The sequence below is a fragment of the Rattus norvegicus genome, chromosome 6, assembly GCF_036323735.1.
Source record: "Rattus norvegicus strain BN/NHsdMcwi chromosome 6, GRCr8, whole genome shotgun sequence".
Lineage (NCBI taxonomy): Eukaryota > Metazoa > Chordata > Mammalia > Rodentia > Muridae > Rattus > Rattus norvegicus.
Genome location: NC_086024.1, coordinates 41,239,392 through 41,263,461, shown reverse-complemented (window position 1 = coordinate 41,263,461; position 24,070 = coordinate 41,239,392). Strand labels below are relative to the sequence as shown.

Here is a 24,070-nt window from a genome sequence, read left to right as displayed (position 1 = left end):
GTCTATTGTCTGGACCTTCCTTCCTTCCCTCCCTTCCTTCCTTCCTTCCTCCTTCCCTCTCTCCCTCCCTCCCTCCCTCCCTCCCTCCCTTCCTTCCTTCCTTCCTTCCTTCCTTCTTTCCTTCCTTCCTTCCTTCTCTGTTCCTTCCTTCCCTCCCTCTTTTTTCTTCCTCCCTCCCTCCTTTCCTCCCTTCTTTCCCTCCCTCCCTCCCTCCCTCATATTCTCCCTTCTTTCCCTCCATCCTTTTCTCTTCTCTTTCCCTCCTTTTCTTCTCTCCTTCCCTTCCTCCCTCCCTCCCTCTCTCCCTTCCTTCCTTCTTTTCTTCCTGAAATCTTTTAGAATAGTTTTAGATTTTTACTTTTAATTGTGTGTCTATACGTGAGTATGTACATGTGAGTGCAGGTGCCGATGGAGGCCAGAGGCATTGGGTCCTCTGGAGTTGCAGTTACATGAGGTTGTAAGCTGTTTGGTAAAGGTACTGGAAACCAAACTTAGTTCCTCTACCAGAGCAGTGTACACTCCTAACTGCTGGGACATCCCTCCAGCCCAGACCTCAAATTTTATTCCTTCTTTGGGCTCTAGAAATTTAACATACCCTCTCAAAATTAATTACTGGATGTGGTGACACAGCTTTATTGCCAGCAACTGGGAAGCAGAGGCAGGTGGATTTTTGAGTTTGACGCCGGTCTGGTCTACATAGTATGTTCCAGGACAGCCAGGGCTATGCAGTGAGACCTTGTCTCAAAAAAAAATTTTTTTTTAATAAAAGAAAAGGGGAAAAATCTTTGAAGTCAATAATAAACATAGTAAAAACTGTCTCAAAGAAAAATAGAAAAAGAAGTAAAAAAAATTGCTTCCTTGGCAAGTGTGTTCATTTCTGTAGCGAATTTACCAATGTCCAGGAAGAGAAAAAGAAGTGTTTCAACACATTTGTAGGTCAGGCATTGTCATGCTGGAAGAATGTAGGTAAACTGGGAATAGGGAATAACAGCTTGGAAAGAGCTGACCCTTTGGTCATAGTTATAAGCAGTGTATTCTAAGGTAAAAGAGGTGCTGTCCACAAGGAAGGGATCTCTCATAGCTATAAAAGCCCATGTTAAATGGATATTGGATTCCCTTACGTTCTCACTAAATGGAGGTTGGATTCCCTTCTATTCTCAGTGTTGGTCTGGAATATGAGATAAAAAAAGAGTTTTAGGAAAAGTCTCTCTTCACTTGAGAGCAGTGGGTACAAAGGCTAGGGAGAGAGTTCAGTTACCAGAGTACTTGTCTCATAAGCATCAGACCTACAGCCAGCCCCGGAATGCATGTATAAAAGGCAGGCATGGTGGTACATATGCATAATCATGGGGAGGCAGAAATGGGTGGCTCTCTGGGACTCTCTGGCCAGTCAGCATAACCTGCTTGGTGAGCTGTAGGCCAGTGAGAGGCCCTATCTGAAGAAAATGTGGATAGTGAGTGCCTGAGGAACAACATCTGAGGTTGGCCTCCATATGAATGAACACATGTGTTCACAAGCATGCATTTACTCGTGTAGAAACACACACACACACACACACACACACACACACACACACACACCTGCTCTTGCACAAGTACATACACATGCACACACATACAGAGCAATTGCAGACAGAAAACCATCCTTCCCTCCACAAACTGAGAATGAGAAAATTCCATGGAGTCATGGAGCTTCACCTTTAAAAGTAAGAGTGGTAAAAGTCCTCTGGGTCAGAATGCAGAGAAATCTACTGCTCTTCTCATCTGTGACCAGAACTCTATCTGCAGAAAGAAGGAAGTTTTTGGAAGTCAGCCTCAAAGGACCTTGCTACCTGCAGTTGGCACTTGTCTTTGCTGCCCAAGAGCCATTATGTCCTCATTTTCCCTTGAAACTAGGGTAGGGTGTTTGCCCTCTCATGTGCTTAGGGGACTGGAGCATTCTATCCCCGAGGTCCAATTTTTCAAAAACAAAACAACAACAACAACAACAACAAAAAACTATGGACACTCAGTTTCCCTTCAGTCATAGTGTTAGTCAGAGGAATAAAAGCAATTCTAACCATTATGTTACAAAAGAAATAAAGTGTGGTCAGGAGTTTTTGGACAAAGTTCCCTGATCTCTTGCCTCTGGTAGTCTGCAGGGTTATAGGGCAGAAACTTTCAGGAACTTTGCTGTTCTGAGAAGACAAGTTGACAAGAGTGGGAGGTGGCAGAGAATGGAAGATAGAAGCTCTTGGTCTAGTGTAGGACCTTTACCCTGGCCAGGTCTGAAGCGCACGTAGCACTAGATCTCCCATATTTCAAGAGCACTGAATGATTTGTCCTGTGTGGTGAGAAGTCATTCTAATTAATGCACCATGAGATTAGGGGAGGTGACAAGACAAAGATTAAAGACAAATGAGAGTCGAATAGGAAACTTTCACAGCCACTGAGTTGGCTAATAATTAATCCTGACCTCGGTTGACCCCAAATGAGGGTGTAGGGCTCCAGGATGCTCTCCTATACTACATCCTGTCATTCAGTGAATCAGTTCAAGGAACAAACTGCTGCAATAAAAAATGAGCATGACCTACGACACAACAGTTGTCTCTTGAGCACATGACTAGAGGATCTCCAGGACACGTGTAAGAATGGAAATGGTGGTTATACTGGCTAGTTTTATGTCAACTTGAGACAGCTAGAGTCATCAAAGGGGAGGGAACCTCAATTGAAGAAGTGCCTCCAGAAGATCGGGATATAGGCAAGTCTGAGGGACATTTTCTTAATCAGTAGATTCATGTGGGCTGGTGATCCTAGTGCTGTAAGACAGAAGTCTGAGCAAGCCATGGGGAGCAAGACTATAAGCAGCATTCCTTCCTGGTTTCTCCTCCAGTTTCTTAGTTTGAATTCCTGTCCCAACTTTCCTCAGAGATTGAAGGAGACCTGAGTGTTATAAACTGAGATAAACTGATTTCTCTCTGAATTGCTTTTGTTCATAGAATTTTGTCAATAGAAACAACAATAGAAACCCTAAGACACAGTGTTTATATTTCGGAAGTAGAAAACAAGTCACATATCTAGACAGATTTGGGGCTATTATAGAATGGATACAATAAATAATTTATAGCTATATGTATCAATATGGAAACAGTTTTGAGTGAAATAAAAGCCTCAAAGGAAAGGCAAGATCTGAAATTATTCAAATGAAGTTTAAAACCGTACACATGATATATATGCTGGTTAGCTTTCTTTTTAAAATAATTAAATTATATTCACATAAATTTCCCCTTTCTCTTTCCTTTCCATTTCCCTAGCCCCTTATCCATTCTCAAACTGATGCCCCTTTTTGCTTTGATGGTTATTGTTACACACACAAACACACACATGTATAAATAAAACCTACGGTGTCCATTTTGTGCTGCCTGTATGTACATGATTTCAAGCTGAGCAATTTTTGTTGGCTAACAAATTAGGAGGATCAGTCTTGGAGAGACTAATTCTCTGTCTCTCAGAGTCATCATTTGGCTATTGTTCCTTGTTTAGGTGTGGGACACTGAGTTTTCCTCCTTGTATGTCAGTGTGCCTAGAGCTCCTTGTTCGGGTCTTGTTTGGGTAACCCTATTGTTACCTGCAACTTCCCGGCCTGTCTTAGGAGACACAATCTCACAGCAGACTTCCTGGACCTCTGACTCTTGGTCTCTCTTTTCTGAGCTGCAAGTGCAGATTTTACATTGTAAATGCATGGTTTGGGGCTGGTTTTTCCTACTGGCTGGTTTTTGTCAACTTGACACAGTTGAGGAATTAATCCCATCAGATTGGCCTGTGGGTATATCTGTAAGACATTTTTTTCTTTCTTTTTCTCCATTCTTGTTTTGTTTTGTTTTGCTTTGTTTTTGTTTTGTCTTGTTTTATTTGTTAAAAACTAGATTTCTCTGTGTAGTCAGGGCTGTTCTGGAACTCACTTTTGTAGACAAGGCTGGCCTTGAACTAAGGGATGTGTCTAGTCTCTACCTCTAGAGTACTGGGATTAAAGGCATGAGCCATCATGCACTATTTGTAGGACAATTTCTTGGTTGTTAATTCAAGTATGAGGACAATTTGGGGCTATCATCTCAGAGCAGCTGGGCCTGGTAAAGTATAAGAAAGGTAGCTGAGCAAGCTAGAGAGAGCGAGCATGCAGTGTTCCTCCATGGTCTCCGTTTCAGTTCCTGTCTCTAGGTTCTATCTGGAGTTCCTGCCTTGACTTCCTTTGATGATGGACTGTAATCTGTAAATTAAATAAACCTTTTCCTCCCAACATTGATTGTTGTTCAGTTTTTTATCAATGCAACAGAAAGTAAATTAAAACAATATTATATGGGAAGAGGGTGGGAAAGAAACTTTCTGGGATTATAAGCGTGTTCCAAACATGGCTTCCTTTTAGGACAGAGGCAAGCTACAGAGGAGGCCATCTACAGTATCCCAGTGAGAACCAAGCATGTTCCTTCTGAACAGAGTCTGCAACAAGATGGCAGTCATGATATCATCGTTTATATTGTTAAACATCTCTGAAATATTTCATTAAAAATTGATAGAGACTAAAGTATTGGGCTAGAATAGATGGAGTGAAATCTATCATCTCCATTTGGTGGTGGTGGGGGGCGTGTTTGAAATGTTCCACTGAAAAGATCTATAGATTGAATGGCTCTAAAGGCAATGAGGAAATTTTGACACAGCTGATGATCCACAGGTCTATGGGAAAGTCACACAGACATTGAAGTAAAAACCCAGGGGGCAATCAGTTCCAAAGGCTACAGACAGAGAATAATGTCCAAGAGAAGAAATGAGAAATTAGTGGATTTTGACACTTGAGGAGACCTAGGAATAGCTTCTTTTGCATTTGAATCTGCTGTTGGGGCTCCTTGCTTTTTAGCTTTTAGTGTGGTGTACTGAAAGCTACTGAGAGAAACTGAGGTGTTTGTTTTTCTTTTTGTTTTTCCAGACAGGTTTTCCTGTGTAACTCTGACTGTCCTGGAACTTGCTTTGTAGACCAGCCTGGCCTCAAACTCACAGAAATCCACCTGCCTCTGTCTCCGGAGAGCTGAGATCAAAGGTGTGCACCACCACGCCTGTCTCTCATCTTTAATGCTACCCATAAAATTGTATTTTAAGTACATTTTTAAATTATTTTAAATACAGGTATCTATTACTACATTTGTGTGAAGATTTTTTTTTGTTCAATTATAAAAACATTGTCCCAAGTGACTGAGACATGGAGACATCCCCCCAAGGGAACTTGTTCTTTGTTTGTTTTTGTTTTTGTTTTTGTTTTTGTTTTGTTTTGTTTTGTTTTTTTGTTTTCTTATTTTTGAGTTGTGTGGTGTTACCTGGATTAATAGTAGATTTTATGAAAGGAACCAATTGACTTTATTTGTTGTCAATCATATGATTACAGTGAACTGACAGCGTGATGCAATTTCTAAGCAAGTTAGTGTAAACCTTTGTTGTCTTCACAGATATGACAAAAACATCAGAGGCCGAGAAAACCCAGCTTCATTTCATATTGTCTAGACCTCATTGGAGGGTAAAAGTTTAATGCCAACTTTTATTTTTACACAAGGAGCACACGTAGACTAGCAGAGGCGGAATGTGAATGAATGAAAGCCCTTCCGCGTATGTCATATAAAGAGTGGTTGATGAAGAGATCATCTTGGGGCTAAAAACTGCTGCTACCCGCTTGTCTCTGATGGGCTGTTACAGAGCAGAAGTACAAGATAATGTTGTATCGGGTCAGAGCACTGAGGTGGCCCCCAAATTGGAAGGTAAGGTGCACATTTTGGGTGGAGTGACGGCAGAGCTCTTAGGAGACAGAGCTATCTAATGCAAGAAGTACTACAGTGGGCCCAGTGGTCTATGAAGACAATGACGCTTTGGTCATTTGGCTTGTCCAAGGATATTCTGCAGTGGGGCTTCTATCACCGTATACATAGTTAGTTAGGCAGTTTGGTCCCACCCTAAGGCTTCACAAGCATGGGACAGAACATGCAATATACTTCTTATTGAGCATTCAAACTAGAGGCAAGCAAAAGTCTTGCATCTCCCCAGGAGACCTTTTAGAAGTGCTTACAGACTGGGCTTGTCTGTCAGCTTTGTGATCATGAGTAGAGTATCAATTTGTTTTTGACCTTCCTATTGGCTGAAAGGAGGAGGAAGTTGGAAATAGGGGAGAGGTTTTTTTTTTTTTTTTTTTTTTCCTTTCTTTTCCTGGTTGACTGACTGGCAGGTTGTAGGGAAAATGATTTCTTCCCACTGTCTCCATAGGGCAATAGTACTTTTAAGTATGTATTGTTGACTTGAATGTGAAATATTCCCCTTGACTCATATTCTAATATTTGGTCTTCAGCTAATGGTGCTATTTGGGAAAGTTCTGGAACCTTTAAAAGGTAGAGTCTCACTGGAAGAATTGGGTCACTGAGGATGGGCCTCGAAGAGTAATATGAATGACCCAGCCGGCTTCCTGCTTCCCGTTTGTCATGCCTTCCTTGCTATCTGGCTGTCTTCCCAACCACAGTGAAATAATCCTATCAGAATGCAAGTCAGAAGAAGCCCTTTCTCACTTAAATTACATTCTAGCATCAAGGAATGTACATAGGAGAGCAAGGTAATATGACAGGCTGGTATTTGCCAGCGCTGATCTTTACCCAGGACCCAGTAGACATAAAGCTTGCTTTTCAACTTTCTTTTCCCATCAATGATGAACAAGTGCACGGTAGAGCTTATGCAGCAATAGGTACTGAAAACAGACAGAGTTAGGACTCAGACTGCTCTCTTCTGAGCTGAAAGTTCAGAATCTGAGGTTATTGCACAGGAAGCCTAGGGTTAAGTTAAAATTTCTCAACAAGTAGTAGTCGGTTTTCATCGGTGTTTTTCCCCAAAGCTTTTGTAAGGTTTTGTCACCTAGTTCTAGACAGGTCTCACTGTGTTTGTTAGCATGAAAAGCTAAGCGGGGAATGATAAAAAGCATTAGGACTCAATGAGAGGTGGCTCCCCTGTTCCAGAGTCCAATGGGACTCTGAAATATCTACAGTCAAGAAAAGAGCCCTAGAAGTATCTCTCTCAGGGCCACAGGAGAAGGTTGTCGGTGAAACTTGCTAAGGAAACAGATCAGTCCTCTTGGAGGCAAGAGAACATGTACAAAGTCTCTCGGCTGCTTCTTTACCTGTTACCTGCACACCGAGCGAGGATGGAGGCTTCCTTCCCACGAGCCAAGACCTCAAAAACCATCACAGAGATATCGAAATCATTCGGTAGTGATGTAAAACTTGTCTGCTGATGTGTGTGCTTGTTGATCTTGGTCTTCGGCTTGATTGGCTCTGGAATCAATTAAGAGACAAGCAGCAGGGCACCGCCGTGGAGGACGTTCTTGATAGGGTTAGCGGAAGTGAGCAAACCCATCCTAAATGTGGACTATATGGTGGCAGTTAAGATAAAAGGAAGTTCGGGGAGAAAGCATTTGCCTTTTCCCTACTTGACTTCCTGTCTCACCAGCGAGCTCGCCTACCCTCTTTTGAGTTGATTTAACCAGTTGCTGCTGTATTCCTTCTCTCATGTGAGAATTCGGATTCTCTTGGTCTCCAGTATGCACCAAGGACCAGCAACTCTTCTGCTCTTCAGTGTCATACCAGGATTTGAAGTTCCTGGATTCCCAGACTCTCAGTGTGGGAACAGCTTTTTTGTTTGTTTGTTTGTTTGTTTTTGTTTTTTTGTTTTTGGTTTTGACTACTCAGCCAATCTAACAAACCACTCTTCTAATATTCACTGTGTGGCTTTTGTTCCTCTTACAAACCTCAGTGGAATCACTCCTAAACCCAGCAGTTTTAACACCCATTGTTCATCTTTGTCCACAGTTTTGAGTGTCAAGAATTGGTTGCGTCTTGGATTCAGGATCTGTCACAGATTGAAGCGCAGGAGGCCCTCCTCCATCTCTGCTGGCTAAGAAGGCTCTTAGGATGATCACTTCTCAAGCTCTCTTACAGGTTGTTGGAAGGAGACCTCAGATCTTCAGTAGGTGACTGTTTCTTTGGAGCTACTCATGCCATAACTTTCCTCAGAGTTAGTGACCAAGAATAAGAAGAACAGCACAACAGAAAGGAGCAGAAACTTCAGCCTCTAGCTTCCACTTCAGCCGTCTTCCGTTGTCCGCACAAATCAACCCTGCACCAGAGAGTGAGGTGTAAATAGCAAGAGATGGGGATCACTGGGGATTGTAACTCTAATTGAAAACATAAAAGTTTAAATTAGCTCCAGAAAGATCCATATCGGGCATAGGAATGTTAATATTTACACATTCATTCAACAGACTCTTATTAAGCACTTCCTTTGTGTCAGTCACGGGGTACTGAAAATGGTGGGGGAGCAAGGCATTCACACTCCCACCATCAGAGGTTTTATGGTTTATCGGGGACTGTGGCTCAGTGGTTGAGAGCTTGCTTAGCAAGTGTGAGGCCCTGGGTTCAAATAAATAAATAATGCATATTTGGTTATAGCTAGTTCAAGGCCAACCTGGGATGTATGAAATCTTGTCTTAAAACATATATTAGAGGGCTGGAGAGATGCTCAGAGGGGTTAAGAGCACTGACTGCTCTTCCAGAGGTCCTGAGTTCAAATCCCCGCAACCACATGGTGGCTCGCAACCATCTGTAATGAGATCTGATGCCCTCTTCTGGTGTGTCTGAAGACAGCAGCAGTGTACTCACATACATGAAATAAATAAATCTTAAAAAAAACCCCAAATATTAGAGAACTATCTCTATCATTAAAAAATGGGTCCTTGGATCTAAAATGCTTTCATTTGCTCTCTCCTCATCCCATAGAATGGAGCAGTACAGTAGGAAGACACAGGCAGAGAGAGTCTTGTAGTTTTGGCTACACAAGTTGTGGGGATTTCGCTCCTGAGACACAGCTGTCTCTGCCTCCTTCCGTGTAACTGTCTAGGTCACATTCTGAAACGAAATCCTATTGTGTTTTAGCCTAGTCTACGTTTGGTCTAGCCTGGAGTATGCAAGTCACCTAAACTTTTTTCTTTGCTGAAAATCTGTTCTTCAGGTCTGGATGGAACCCGAGTCTATATTTGTGACCAGCTTCAGGGTAAGATTGCTGCTCTGTGGAGCATCTTTTGTCCCTTTTCAGTGTTAGAGCCCTGGTCCTCCTGAAACACACAGAGCCAGAGTTTCTGAGCCCGACCATTCCCTTTCATATTGCTTCCTCCTTGAGTGCCCTGCTCAGGTCTGACTCTCCTCAGAGGGCACTCATCCCATAGCACTGCCCTAAAGTGATCTGGGTTTCAGACACTTATCTATAGTCAGCCCACCCTGGACTGGGCTCAGAGCAGATCTGAAGTCATGACCCGTCATTGTTATGCCTTTTTAGTTTAGTGTGTAGGTGTTTTGCTTTCATATGTGTACGTGCACCATATGCCTAATGTCCCTGAGTCTATGAGAGAATGTGAGAACCCCTGAAACTGGAGCTACAAATGACTGCACTGCTATGCGGGTGCTAGAAACTGAACCTGGATACTCTATATAGGAGCAGCAAGCATTTTTAGCTACTGAACCATCTCTCCAGCCCCACTATTAAAAAAAGTGTGTGTGTGTGTTTGGGTGTGTGTGTGTGTGTGTGTGTGTGTGCGCGCGCGCATTTATAGAAGTCAGAGGCAAACTTGTAGGAGTCATTTCTCTCTTCCTACTACACGGGTTCCAGGCTGCTAACTCAAGTCATCCAGCTTGGTGGCAAGTGCCCTTGCCTGCTAAGCCATCTTGCCTGCCCATTGTTTATTAATATTTTTTATTATCAATCAATTGGACACTTAGGCTCCTTCTGTTGTGCAACAGAGGATCATGGATCACCCTATTGAGCTGTGTTCTTTTCCCATTTTTTTTGACTCTGCTGGCATGGTTCGTTCCTAGATCCAATCTTTGAGCAATGTTACAGAGGCAGGAACACTTGTGGGCTGCTGGGCCAGTCCTCAAGTCACTGGATAAGACAGCTTTACACCTCTGTCTAATCTCTGTAACTGGCAAATTCCGAGCCCACAGTCGACCTTTACTTTTGGGGAAGAAAATCTCTTTTTGATAAACCTAGACATATGTTGGGATTCTTGGCTGTACCAGGCAGTGGTGGGCCACAGGTACCAACTTCTTTCAGGGAGGGCCCAGTAGACTCTCCGATTTAAATCTCATTATCCGCAACATGTAGCCATGCTCAATAAATTCACAAACACCAACAGGGCTGGGCCATGTGTTACTAGTTTAAAAAAAAATGCAATGTGGAAGAATTTTCATTTTCCTAAAGTCTCCTTTTAAAAGTTCAGTATTAAGAAATCCTTGAGGTAAGGACACTGATTCCTTTTCCTGGACAGATGGACACACAGATGCTCTGCAGCTGATTAACCCCACCCTGACATTTCTGCAGTCTTGGCTTTGTCTTACAGTGGGTTTTGGAACGCATCCAAAATCTACTTAGACATACTTCTCAGGGAGAAAGCGTTTACACTTCAGAAACTCTCTCTCTCTCTCTCTCTCTCTCTCTCTCTCTCTCTCTCTCTCTTAATTTGAGGTTGAATTTTTCTGCCCTAATTAGCTGTGTCTTTGAGCTTCAAGAGCAAGTTTTACTGTGGTTATTAACGAGGCCAATCTCTGATCGCTGGCCTTTTTCAAAAGCATTCCAGCCCACTAAACAGTGGCCTTTCATGATTTACAAGTTTGGAATCTTTGAGGGTTTTCAACAATTAAGGTGATTACTTTTCACACTCCGAAAGTCTTAATCACAAAACCTTGAGAGGGGGCCATGGTGAGTAGAGCCTGGCACCCCTAGAGCTTGCCTCTTGGGTGTGTGTGTGTGGGGTTCCCTGGAGCTGGTCTAGCCCAGTGGCACTGTTCTGAGAGGGTGTTGGCAGGAAGTCACAGGTGTTCCACTTCATCTCCAAGCCTGTGCTAACAGTACAAAACCGTGTCTCGGCGAGTGCTGTCAGATACCGGCTGCGGGCAAGGTAAACAATCCCTTTCTTCAGTTCAACCCGACCCCGTTTTCAAAGTACTTTATAGATTTGAAAGCTCAGGTGATCTTTACACGGCTGTGGGGTTGCACAGATGAAATGCTGTAGTATTAGTGAATGGGGAGAGTGAGGACCAGAGGTGAGAGCACATGGTCTGTGGTAGAAAAGGCCATCCAGTTTTCTGATTCTTGGCCCAGAGCTTTGCCCAACAGAGATGTCACTCCTTCTGTGTAGAAATGGTACAGTTCTCTGGAGGAAAGGAAAGATTCTGGTTTAACATTTCATCTCTATCTAATGAAAAGATGACCTATTCTCCACTTTCATAAGACATAGATTCTGCAGACACCCTGTGCTCCCATGTGATCTGGCAGTGAACTGGGTGTATGGCACCAAACAGAAAGTTAAGAGGGTCAGTCAATGCTCAGAGAAAATGGATTGCTAGTTAGTGTTGGAGGGAATACATAAGTACTAGGTTCTAGAACTGTAGAAATGTAAAACACAAGATTCTTGTGAGGTGCATGATGAATGTGTGAGCTGACATGCTTATCACAATAGGAACATCCAGAATTATTCTGTGGATTTTTTTTTTCTTCCCTAAAAGGTTTAACTCTATAGCCAGGCTAGCGTAGAACTCACTGTGGAGCCCAGGCTAACCTCACAGCTATGGCAGCTCTCCTGCCTTAACCTCTCAAAGGCTAGAATTGCAGGACCATGCATGGCCCTGTGCCTAACTGTATGGTTTGAATTAATGTGAAAGAAACCTTGTGAAGGCAACTTGCATTTCTTAAAGCTCAATGTACATCTACATGATCAGGATGGTTATTAGGTCCCATCAGTGTCACAGTTCACTTCATAAAGTCTTTATTGTTATCATTGTTACTGTTACTGTGCTTTTGAGGCAAAGTCTTGCTATGTAGTCCAGGCTAGCTTTGAACTCATGATCTTTCAGCCTCTGCCTACCAAATGGTAGGATCACAGGTGTGCACTATTGTGCGCAGCTTTACAAAATCTCTTTGGTTGGTTGAAGAGTATTGTTACTGAAACTGTGAACGGCTATGTCCCAGGCTCTAACCTGAACTTTTACTCCTCCTTAATTTCCAGCCCCATTACATCTTTGCTTCTGCCCTCTTCTCAGACCATCTTGATGGTGCGCCTACATCTCTTACACAAAGATTATTGTTTGAATGAGTATATTCATTCTCCATCACATGCTGAATCCTGACTCCCAAGGGGATGCTCTTAGCAGCAGGCACATCCAGGACATGATTAGACTGTGAAGACAAGCCCTCACAAGTGCTATTCATGCCTTTTCCTGAGAGATCAGAGACCACTTTGACTACCAACCCCAGGTAAGAAAATGGAAAGACAGTATTGCTTGTGACCCAGGAAATAGGTTCTTATTAGACACAGAATCAACCAATGAATTGTTGATCTTAGTCTTTCAGAACTATGAGAAGTAAATGTTTACAAGATTCCCAGCCTATGGGACCTCATTACAGAAGTGTGAGTAAATGGAGTAGCAGGACACGGTGCAGCCTTATAGCATCCCCTTACTCCCTGACCCCAACCCCTGGTCCTGACTCCAGACAACCCAGAACAATCTGACATCATGTCCTTGTTTAAGACCCACCACAGCTAAGAGAAAATCTCGTCACTATGGTGATCGCGAAGACCTACATGGTCATGCCTCTGTCTGTCTTATTACCCTTTCCACCTCTTTCAACTGAGAACTTGCCATGCCATTGCCCCATTGGTCCATGTGGTGCATGCCCATCTTATACCCGATCCTAGACTGCACTGGTCTTGCCCAAGGTTGGGTGTTCCTGATCCTTCTGAACCACGCAACCCTCTCAGAGTGGCTCCCTGACTGACTAAGTAAAGGATCCCCTGCATATTTTGTCTCAGAACCCTAATGAGATTCAATCTGTTCCTTTCTTTCTAGCCAGTCCATATTCCTGCTTCTTCAGAGTCTGTTTTCTTCCCAAAAGAATGTAAAATCCAAAAAAAAAAAAAAAAAAAAAAAAAAAAGCAAGAAAATGGCTGGTTCTTTTCACTTTAGTATTTAATTGAGAATAGTCCAGTGTGCAGTGGGTGTTCAGTAAATGTTAGTGACAGACCAAGGGAATAAAGGAAGGAAGACCAGGTCCATTTCTGGAGCTCTTGCCATTCTTTTCTTTAACCTTCCAACAATTCTAGGTTATTTTAGTTCATGGCATATGGAGAAATAAACGAAGTCCTGAAAAGACTTACTCAAGTGTAAAGATTTGCATTTTCAATCTATTCTCAGGAGGTGGGGATGAATGAGTCAAGCCGTGGGCTGTACTGTGTATAATGTTGGTACTAGACCCTTTAGCTGTGCCCTAGCCCATGTGGCACATGGGCATAATGAGAACTCATGAGTAGAGGACATATGCAATGGGAAAAGGGGACCTTGTTCTCTGAGGGGACTATCAGAAGCTCAAACACAAGCAGTCAACCAGCAAACTGTAAGAAGAGACATTTAGGGGAAGGGGCGTGGTTAAGAGCAAGTACTGCTCTCTCACGGGACTTACAAGTGTGCTTTCCAGCACCCATGTGTGGCAGTTTACAACAGCCTGTAACTTCAGGTCCAGGGGATCTCACGCCCTCTTCTGGTATCCACTGGGAACTGTACTCATTCACATGCCTATATTTTCACACAGACACACATACCTTCACATAATTAAAAAAAAAAAGGCTTTAAATAGTAATGAAAGAAAAGAACATTTTCAAAAGGTGAGGGCAGAAACTGTCCTGGATGGCCCAGAAGGTGAACAGCACTTGGGAGAGTTTCAGGTTGGATGTGAAATATCCCCCAACAAGCATTTCGTTGTCAGCTGATGGAGCTGTGTTGATGATGTCAAACTCTGAGGAGACGAAACTCTGCTGTAGAAAATAGCTCACAGGGATGTGAAGCTTATGGCCTTGTCTTGTTTCCTGCCTGGCCTCGGTTTCCGGTTCTGACAGGATGTAAGGATGGGAAGTTTTCTAATTGTACTTCCCTGCTGCCATGGTAAAACCTGTGACTGTATCCCCTCCAGTGGTGAGACAAAAGTCATAAGATGTTGTTGCACTCACACCTGTGACTGGGTGGAAATAGAACAAGTTTTCTTTCTGATAATACGTCTTTTTTGTTTCTACCTGCTTAGCATATTTTTGATTCCTATGGTAGTCATCTGGGTTCGCTTAGTACGTGTACTAATTTGCTTTTCATTTGCAGGCAGCCTAGTTTATAAAGGAAAGGAGTTTATTAACTTCAATTTTTTCTTCCTTCCTTCTTTTATGATTTTGTTTTAGACAGTATCTCACTATGCAGCTCTGGTTGGCCTGGAACTCATTAACTATGACTTTGGGTCTTAAAATCCAACATGGGTTCAGCAAGACATATCAAATTCAAATGAAAGCAGTAGGTGAGAAGCTCTGAGTACAAGGGACTCACTAATCTCTAGAGCCTACTTATCCTTAGGGTTAATTTGAGTAAGATCAGGCTGGCCTCAAAATCACAAAAATCCACCTGTCTCTGCCTCCCAAGTGCTGGGATCAAAGGTATAGGCCATCACACCCAGCTGATCTCACAGCCTTGAAGGCAAGAAGGCCTAGGACCTTGATGCAGGCTACAATAGAAAAATGGATTATTTTTTTCTCTTAGCTACAACATCGCATGCCAAGAAACCTGTGTATCTCTGTGTACCTCTCTCTTTATGGAGCCTTTAGGATTAATTTATGGGAGGGATGGTGGGTGGGTGCCACCCTAGTGGCTTAATCTAATAATCTAATCATTTCCCAAAGGCCCCACCTTTAAATACAATAGGCGGATTAAGTTTCTACCTTCTTAATAGCATTAACTATGACTTTAGGGCTTAAACTCCAGCATGGGTTCCGCTGGACAAATCACACTCAAATCAAAGCACTGGGTATGGAGCTCTCGGGCTTGTATGCTGAGGTGGGTCCAGGCTCATTCCTAGATCTCACCTCTCCCTAAGGCAGACCACTAGGTGTTTGTGAAGTAGCTTCATAATATCTAGTCTCTAACATGTAAAAAATTAGGAAACAGCTTGTGGATTATTTTTTTCTATTCTTTTTCTCTGCCTGTCTCTCTGCCTGTCTCTCTGCCTGTCTCTGTGTGTGTGTGTGTGTGTGTGAGAGAGAGAGAGAGAGAGAAACTGAGTCTCCCTATGTAGCCCAGGCTGGCCTAAACTTGTTATGTAGCCTAGGCTGGCCTAGAACTCACAATCCCACCTATAGCTTAGAATAAAATTATCTACCATTACAGCCACAGGTTGTGCTTCTTATCCTCTTTTCAAAGATGGGCTGGAATTAAGCTCGGGAAACGGGACTTGTGTCACTAAAATGACGATGTGAGGAGAGGACAGTTCCTAAATAAGCAACTTCATCTTCTCTGTTCACAGTAGAGCCAGAACCAAAATTAATCTTCCTAACGTTTGTAGGCAGGCATTTGGGATTAGCTTGGGAAACTACGTGTGCACCAAGGGTGACTTGAACAGAAATGTAGACTGGTCCCAAGCTTTATGGTTCTATCACATGTTTTCAAATCCTACAGTGGACATTTTTACTCAATGTTAGGAGGTTTTAACACTGCTCTCTCCCCCCCAAAAAGGTATCTTACAGCCCCAGTTCTTACTGTCTCTAAATAGGTATGACCTTATTGAAAATACAGTGTTTTATTTTATTAATAACATCAGGCCATATTTTAGTAGGGCAGTTCCTAATTTAGCAAGACTAGTGTCTTTCTAGAAAGGGGGAAGATAAAGAGAGAGAGAGAGAGAGAGAGAGAGAGAACATGTCTTCCATCCCCTCACCTGATAAGAGAATAATATCTGGAATATGAATGTATAAAACAACAAGAAACAAATTGATTTTAAAAGTGAGCAACCATGAGCTCAGCAGCTATGGATGTCTGCACTAGGTCTGTGTAAGAATTAGCCTGGAGTCAGGCCTGGATGGAGGAAAGGCTCAGAGGGCCTCATCCCTCACTCCTCACTGCTGAGGTGTTTACTGACAGGTTCAGGGAGAGAAGGAGTCACTGCCTTCAGTTCTGCACTACCTGGTGACTCCATTAGCTTCCAATGGATAGTTCTGACAATGCTCACACAGATGGATCTGGTCAACTAAAATTAGTCATAAAACAAAATCAAAGGTCTGGTTGGGATAGGAGTAACAGTGAGGGATGCTACAGCAATAAAAAGGTGTTTTGGAGAAAGCATAATCAGAACTAATTGTATAAATGCATGAAATTATAAAAGATCAAGATAAACCATTTTTTAAAAAGAAATGGGCAAATGACCTGATTAGACTTTTATTTATTTATTTATTTTTTGGTTCTTTTTTTCGGAGCTGGGGACCGAACCCAGGGCCTTGCGCTTCCTAGGCAAGCGCTCTACCACTGAGCTAAAGCCCCAACCCCCTGATTAGACTTTTAAAAAGATATGTATTTTTTATCTTATATGTATGTGCATTTTGACTGCATGTATGTTTGGGTCCCATGTGTATGTCTGGTACCCTTGGAAACCAAAAGAGGGTATCAGTTTCCCCTGGAACTTGAGTTTAGATGGTTGTGAATTGCCATGTGGTTCCTGAGAATCAAGGCCCTTTGCAAGAGTAGCTAGTGCTCTTATCCTGTGAATTATCTTTCCGGCCTCTAGATAGACAGGTCTTAGAGACGTACAAGTGGCAGCAAATACACAGAAAAAAGTGTTCACATCATGAGCTATTATGGAAATGCTAAGCCGCAGTGATGTATCATTTATAATTCCTTTCAATGACTGTCTCAGAAACACAAATAGCAATAACCACACCAAAGTGCGGAGGGGATCCCCAAATGCTGCTGAGGGTACAATGAGAATTCTAACAGTTTGTAGGGAAGTTAAGACGTACAACTATTACATTAAATAGGAGGGTGGCTCTTCAAAAACCAGAAACAGACGTGTCTATATCATTTGTTCCTGGTACTGAGTAGATAGCCAAAGGAAGTGAGATCAATATATTAAAGAGATAGTTACACCATATGTTTATATCCAAGATATCAATCCACTCTACCTAACTAGCAATAGATGAACAGATAAGGGAAAGCATGCAATTCTGTCATCTGAGACAACAAATGGGATGGAAGATGTTTGACATGAATGTCAGGCACAGAAGGACAGACTCACGTGCTATGACTTGTATATGAAGCGTCTCCCAAAGGGTTCGTGTGAGGAAGACTTGGGTAATAGTCGGTGAAGGTGATTGGATGAAGATGACAGCAGCACGGGAATAATGCATCCATTGCATTTGTGGCTGATTAGGAGATGGGGCCTGGTAGGAGGATGTAAATCATGAAGAAAAGGCTTTGAAGGTTTTATCTGGTCCCCAGTGCTCTCCCTTTGCTCTCTGCTTCCTGACCATCATGAGCTAAAACTCTCCATCACACATTCCTGCCTCCTGTTGGCCCGAAGCATGGAGTTAGCTAATCTGGCCCTGAGCCAAATACATAACCTCTTACCCTTTAAGTTGCTTCTCTCAGGCATTTGTCACATGGATGAAAAACTAGATTGCAATGGCTATTCTTAGTTGTCTACTTGACAACATCTGGCATTAACTACAACTCAAAAATGGCTGTGCACACCTGTGCCAGGTTTTTGCTTAATTAAATCATCAAAATGGGAAGATCCACTTGCAATCCAGATCTTTGCAGTGGGAAAACATGCCTTTAATCCAGATCTCTGGAGATATGAAGACTGGGCTACATCTTCTGCTGGAAACCTAGATAAAGGAAGAGTTTCTCTTGATGCCTGCTTGCTCTCACCCTCACTAGCAACTCCATTTTCTCATTGGCATTAGAGCCTACTTCTTTAGGGTTCCTATGTATATGGGAGACCAGACGAGATATCCAGCCTCATGGACTAAACAACTCCTGGATTCTTGGACCTTACATTTATAGGCGGGCATTGTTGGATTAGCTGGACCACAGCCTGTAGCTTATTCTAATAAATGCCAGAGAGAGAGAGAGAGAGAGAGAGAGAGAGAGAGAGAGAGAGAGAGAGAGAGAAAGCTGAATAGTTGACCCTACAGAAGTAGAGAGCTTGATAGGTGGCAGAACCTGATAAAGATGTTGGAGAGGTAGTGATGGATAAGGGTAGTCACAGAACATAGGGGCTCTTGAAGAGCAAAGATAATGTTAATGACCCATGGTAGTTAGGACAACTGTGGTTGTCTATGTGATTTGGATATCTTGTAAGTGGAAAGGGATGTTCCAGCACATAGAGTGAAAATGACCAGTATGCTCATCACTGTGATTGGATGCATTGTGTACATGTCTTGAAATGCCGTACTCTAGAAGTATACTACTACTTTTGAGTACTTAATGAATGTGAATAATCTAAAGGAAGGAAGGGGAAGATTAGGACCAAGAGACACACAGGGGAAGCTGGCTATATGAAGACAGAAGGAGAGATTAGAAAGATTTAGCCATAAGCCAAGGAATGCCTGCAGTTTTCCGTACTCGGAACAGGCAAGGAAAGATCATATACTAGTTAACTGGGATGAGCAAGGTGCTTGATTTTGGATTTCTAGATTTCAGAATAAATTTCTTTCGTTTTAATTCACCTAGTTTGTGATACTCTGTTACATGGCCATACAATAGGGGGCATACTTAGAAATACAAGCAGAGAGAATCCCCCCTCTCCTAGCTGATTGGATTCTTCTAGATGGTCTAGGCAATGCACACAGCATAAACTATTATATCGGAAGACAGGAAACAAAGATCCATTTGTCTGCGGATCTCTGCGTCTAGAACACTTAGAGATGCTGCCTGAGCACTGAGGACATGGCAAGTTTCACAACCCCTGAGTTCAGTCAGCGACTCACAGGAAGGGGAGTGGCCCACTCACAGCGCTAGGTGTATCCGACACAGAACAGAACAGCATTCCCTTCCCGATGATTGAACTTGGGGTTTCCATCACATCGTGCATTCCAGCATTTCTATCCCCTCCGGAAGTCTTAAATCGTGGGGAGGTTGTCTTTCTCATCTTATTTTACTTCCTTCTCTGCCCCTTTCTTATTGATTACGGTTCTCCTGCAGATTTCCCTCTGTATCTATGAAATTGATTTGAGGAACCCCAAGACTCCCAAGTCCTCAGATATCTAAGTATCTTGAGGTGACACAGTCCTATATTTGCACGTAATGTAACATGCATTTTCACGTGTTTTCACCCATGGAAGTGGAGTTTTCAGGTTCGGCCAAGCTGTCTGTAGTTTGATTATTCCCTCATCTCCGGAATTCCTCTCCTTAGACCAGCCTTTCCTGCTATTATTTTCAATTACATCACCATCTTTCCACCTTCAAGTCTTTTGTGAACACGATTATCAGCTTATTTAAGAGGGTGAAACTCATTAAGCCACATTTCTGCCTCACTTTCTTCAATCATGCATTTTACATGCACGCACTAGTGCATTCCCATGCACACATGCACATACGTGAGCGTTCGTGGAAATTCAGTCTCCTTCCATCTTCCTGTCTTGTATCTCTATGTTGGTTTTCTTCATGATGCCAATATGGCTGCAGAGATCCTTTTACGATTCATACTTACCTTCTTTTTCTGCCCAGAGGGAGAATGACAGATGGGTTGTTTGGGGGAAAAAATAGTATCAATTCATAGGCTCCCTCCTCCTCCTCTTCCTTCTTTGAAATAGGTCTCACTGTGCAGAGCCCTAGCTGGCATGGGACTCTCTATATAGACCAGGCTGGCCTTGAATTCACAGAGATCTGCCTGCCTCTGCCGCCCAAGTGCTGCCCAAGGTGTGCACCACCCTGCTGTGCTCAGGGCTCTCCTTAAGAACTAACAGCGAGCCTCCCTCAGATGCTGGCAGACTGCTAGCTCCTGAGCTACGAACTCAACTGAAGGAGCAATGCATGTGTGTCATACGGACGGATGTCCTCAGGATGGATGAATGTCTCAGATGCGTTGACATCTGTCGGGGTGGACTGCTGCTCTTGTTTGGGTCCGGAATGTCCCCCAAAGGCCCATAGGTTAGAACAATGGTTCTCAACTTGGGGGCCATGACGCCCTTTTGGGGGGAGTCAAATGACCTTTTCCCAGGGGTCACATATCAGGTACCCTGCGTATCAGATATATTCATATTACAATTTATAATGGTAGCAAAATTACAGTTATGAAGTAGCAACAAAAATAATTTTATGGTTGACAACCATTGGGTTAGAGGCTTAATTCTTAGTCTCTGGTGCCTCTGGATGTCTTCGTGTCATTAAGGGCATGGCTTTCCAGGAGATGTAGGGCGTTGGGTTTCATTCCCTCCTTTCTCTTAGCTACTTGGCTATGAAGTAAGTAGATTTTCTTCCCATTTACTCCACCATGATACACGGTGATAGGCCTAGACAACTGAGGGAAAACCCCAGAACCCATACTATAAGTAACTCTAATAATTTAATCTTCAGGAAGCAGATTAAAGGAGTGTACTGAATAGGTTTGTGTCAACTTGACATAGGCTAGGTCATCTGAGAGGTAGGAACCTTAATTAAGAAAATGTCCCTCGGGGCTGGAGCGATGGCTCAGTGGTTAAGAGCACCGACTGTGCTTCCAGAGGTCCTGAGTTCAATTCCCAGCAACCACATGGTGGCTCACAACCATCTGTAATGAGATCTGATGCCCTCTTCTGGTGTGTCTGAGGACAGCTACAGTGTACTCATCATATATACATAAAAAATTAAAAAAAAAAAGAAAATGTCCCTCAATATCTGGTTGTATGCAAGCTTAGGAGGGCATTTCCTTAATTAGTGATTGATGGGAAAGGGCCCAGGCCATTGTGCCACCCCTTGGTTGGTGGAACTGGGTTCTGCAAGAAAGCAGGCTGAGCAAGCTATGGACTGGAAACCTCTCCTCTATGACCTCTGCATCAGCTCCTGCCTCCAGGTTCCTGCCCTGTTTGAATTCCTGCCCTGACTTCCTCAGTGATGGACTAGGATATGGAAGTGCAAACTAAAGTAAACCCCTTTCTCCCTGAGTTGCCTTGGTCTTGGTGTTTCAGTAGAAATCCTAAGACAAGGCTTTCCATATAGCCAGGATCAACTTCCGGAGCCAGGACTAAGGTGAATCTGTCTTCTCCCATGATAGCCCTTCATGTAAAGTCAGCCACCTGGCCTTTCCCAGCTTTCTGGTGGCATGTGAGAAGGCTAACGAAGTCACAGTATTACATCCCATGGGATGGTGACCCCTTTCTCTTTACAGTCTTTAACATAAACATCACGAACTCATGGCATGTTCTGGAACCTTCTCAATACTCCTTATACATCCTACCACTCTATGATGGTCAACTAGAATTTCCTTACTTCTGTCTTGTTGCATCCACTGTCATCTCTGTGAGTAACTGATTCTATCCATCTCCCATAACACTGGCTGAGGAGTGTAAGCACCTCAGAAGAGGTGGGCCAAGGCCAAGGCTGCCTTTCTCATACCAGGCCCTAGTGATGTGGAGTATCTTGTACATCATAGGTGCTCATTAAAAATGCGATGAGCAAACTAATGTAATAAGTACAATGGCAAAGAACAGAACCATTCGACTCCCCCCCCCCCAAAGGGGATCATGACCCCCATCTGGAGAACCATTGTTCTAACCCATGGGCCTTCAGGGAACTTTCCAGACCCAAACAAAAGCAGCAGCTCAGCCTGACAGAGGGCCATCGTTGCCAGTGACAACTTTATATGAATGTATACATGCCCGTGAGTATGTTTATACTTTTTAAAAGATTTATTTTACTTACTGTGTCTGAGTGTTTTGTCTGCATATCTATCATATGTGTATCTGACACACTTAGACATCAGAAGAGGCCATTAGATTGCCCAGACTGCAGTTTCAGATGTTCGTGGGCTGCCATTTGGGTGCTAGGAACAAATCCCAGTTCTTTTGCAAGAGCAACAACTGCTCTTAATTCTGAGCCCCATGTTGAGCTCTGATACTTTTTATTGATGGGTTTATGTATTCTGTTTTTTTTCTGAACTGACACCATAGCACCAATATCTATATACCTATATCTATATATGAAATTCTTTATAAATAAGGTTATATAATCTAACCCAAGAAGCTGCTATGCAGGCTGATGGGAGAGAAAAATTATTAGAAATCTATAGTCTGACCTTTCTGGGAATTCTGGGTACTAGAACACCAACTTACCAGGCAATAGATGCCCAGTGTTACAATAGTGACATCACTGTTTTGGGGATAACCAATTGCTTTCTGAATAAATTTGAGGCCTGCTCCACAGAGGAGAATTCATACCTGGAACTATAAAACCTGGTCAAAAACTTGTGTCTGGGGTGGTCATAGGCCCTATGGGGAAACCTGTTGTTTTGCTATATGGACACATTATCAAAACATACCTTGTAAATATTTATGTTAATATCCACAGATCAGTGTTGCTCTTAGTTTTAGTCAAGGTAGCATAGTTTGCAGTGATAACAGTAAATGAAGAGATTCATAGCTATTCAAAGTGCTACTTAAGTGATGATTGAGACATTCATTGGGACAGCTGTTGAGCCCTAAATCTTTATTCCTCCACTCCAGAGGTTAGGGTACATGGAGGGAGAGGATGTACAAACAATGTAAAATCTGGAAGATGGGAAGGAATGATGCAAATGCTGTCTTCTGGACATGACAGTCCATTGTACCCACGGACCCACAGCAACAGTGACTACATGTATGTTACCTTCATAAGTCTGGACCCATTAACATTTCCTCACTGATTGGGGAGGAGTTAATATGGCTCCACTCCTGAGAGAAGAACTGTAGTTAGTGGTTGGTTGGGAGAGCAGGGTCATAGTCTTTAGTATGTAGCTACTAGTAAGTTGCCCTTGCTTAAGTAAATAGCTCACTACTAGCCCCAATTAAAGGCAGTGGGTCACAAAAGGAAACAAAACAAACATAAAATATGAAGCAGGAAGGGGACTTGTTGAAGGTCAGCTTGTTCAAGTCAAGGGAAGGGGTGAGATACGAAAGGTAATGGGGAAGGTACAATTAAAGGACCTTTCATTTGTGTTGGAAATTGTGAAAGAATAGACAAGTTAATTTTCCTTTAAAAGTGGGATATGGAGGCCAATGGTGGGCACTGAGCATCCTGCTCTATCACCCTCCACATTAGTCCTTTGATAAAGGGTCTCTCATGAACTTGGAGCTAGGCTGGTAGCCCGCAAGCTCCACTGACTTTCCTATTTTTATGCCTCTGCAATACTGAGGTTGAAGCATGTGTGTAGTCAATCCCAGCATTTTACATGGATACTGGGGTTTGAACTCACATCTTCACGTTTGTGTACTAAGCACCTTTACCTACCAATAGTCTTCTCAGTCAACATTCTTTTATACAGAACTGTGTCTATATTTCAGGTTCAGCATATTCTTGAAAATGGTGCATTTCCTATGTACTGTAGAACACTGTTAGTCACTGTTTTAGGCCAGAGAGAAGACCCCACAGGGACCTGCAAAGCAAAGTGAGAACAACCTTTAAGAATGATGTGCACTCTTAACCTTTGTCCAAAAGCAATAACAGGATCCTAAAAATGTCCTTTGCATCTAGTTAGCATTGAATACAGTACTCTACTGTGTAATCTTACACAGTATTATTCATTTTCAAATTCTCTGAGACTTGGAAGATGCAGCAGTTCTTGGGCCAGAAGGATGGCTCAGTATATAAACATACTTGTCCAGAAAGCCTGCTGGCTTGATTTAGTTCTAGAATTCATATAAAAAGCAGGATGCCGTAGTACATATTTGTAATCCCAGAAACCCTAGGGCAAAATGGGAAGCAGAGACAGAATTGTCAGGAAGCTTGTGAGCCAGCTGGGCTAGAATACACTGTTCAGTGGCAAATAACAGAGACCCTGCCTCAGGGAGAAATATGAGAACTTAGAGATCTCTGGGAAGTTCTCCTCTGATCTTCACGTGTTCATACACACACACACACACACACACACACACACACACACACACAGCACATATACACACAACACATACTTGTACTACATATACAAATAC

General features: G+C 42.9%; 1 long non-coding RNA gene across 2 annotated transcripts in view; it reads right to left on the bottom strand.

Moving 5' to 3' along the window:
• Positions 1-5,872: 5,872 nt before the first annotated feature.
• The window catches only part of LOC134479117 (uncharacterized), a 44,394-nt gene continuing 26,196 nt past the window's right edge, over positions 5,873-24,070 (bottom strand). Inside the window, exons 2-4 of one of the 2 annotated variants that reach the window (XR_010052217.1) lie at positions 23,370-23,514; positions 17,200-17,344; positions 5,873-8,172 (exon numbers count right to left, since the gene is read on the bottom strand). This is a non-coding gene — a long non-coding RNA (uncharacterized LOC134479117). The remainder of the gene's footprint in view (positions 8,173-17,199; positions 17,345-23,369; positions 23,515-24,070) is intronic. The other variant, XR_010052218.1, reaches the window with a different exon arrangement.